At 43.7% G+C, this 1,004-nt stretch overlaps 1 non-coding gene across 1 annotated transcript; it reads left to right on the top strand.

Annotated features, from left to right (window-relative positions):
* The first annotated feature begins 611 nt into the window (after positions 1–611).
* LOC127747286 (small nucleolar RNA R71) lies at positions 612–719 on the top strand. The gene has a single exon (XR_008009086.1). It is a non-coding gene; the product is annotated as a small nucleolar RNA R71 (small nucleolar RNA).
* The last annotated feature ends 285 nt before the right edge of the window (positions 720–1,004 follow it).

Raw genomic sequence — 1,004 nt, 5'->3', positions numbered from 1 at the left:
TATTGTTGTCTCTCCAATTCTGGTTTGAATTGTCTTGCCATCCATGGTTATTATTTCCACTTTGATTGTACCCTTGGTTGGGGCGGTCATAAAAGTTGTGAGTGGCTACCACAGTGTGGTCTTCCGGTTAGAGTTGTGGACACTCATCAGTATAATGACTGTAATCTGCACAGGTTCTGCATACTCTTTGTAGAACCAACTGTTGGCTGTGCTGTGATGGAGAAAGCTGAATTTGCTGTTGGAGCTGCGGGCATTCATCAGTGTAATGGCTGTAATCAGCACAAATTCTGCAAATTCTTTGTGGAACTAGTTGTTGGTTTTGCTGTGGTTGAGTTTGCTGAGCTTGTTAATTTAACTGCATTTGCTTCAGCAGGTTGGTCATTTCACAGATGCTTCGATTTAGAGCAGCAGTCTCTATGCCAGAAGATACTTCTGCAACGGCCTTGCTTCTGTCTGTGGTTCCGAGTAGATTCAGCTAAATCACTGGTCAATTGCCAAGCTTCATCAGTGGTCTTGTACTTCTTCATAGACCTATTGCTGGCACTTTCCAATGTAGTCTTATCTTGGGGCCTCATACCTTGTGTGACATATCTGAGTAGCACGATCTTGTCAATCATGTGGTGGGGGCATGCTTCCAGAAGATTATTGAAGCGCTCCCAGTATTCAAAGAGAGTCTCACTGTCATCTTGAACAATTGTAGAGATATCCTTCCTCAGTTTATCAGTAACTTCAGATGGGAAGAATTTCTCCAGGAACTCCTTTCTGAGTGTATCCCAGTTGGATACGTTTGCTAGAGGTTGAGTGTAGTACCACTCTCTTGCTTTTCCCTCAAGAGAGAACGGAAAAGCTTTCAGCAGAATTAAAGTTTCATCAGCGCCATCACGCCTGACAGTAGAACAGGCTGCCTGGAAATCTCTCAAGTGCTTGATAGGCTCTTGAGCAAGTAGGCCATGAAACTTCGGCATCAAATTTAGCAGTGCGGTCTTTATTTCAAAATCCGTAGC

Source organism: Arachis duranensis, chromosome 4, assembly GCF_000817695.3.
Source record: "Arachis duranensis cultivar V14167 chromosome 4, aradu.V14167.gnm2.J7QH, whole genome shotgun sequence".
Lineage (NCBI taxonomy): Eukaryota > Viridiplantae > Streptophyta > Magnoliopsida > Fabales > Fabaceae > Arachis > Arachis duranensis.
The sequence above is the reverse complement of the archived record's forward strand: the minus strand, read 5'-3'. Positions and strand labels throughout refer to the sequence as shown.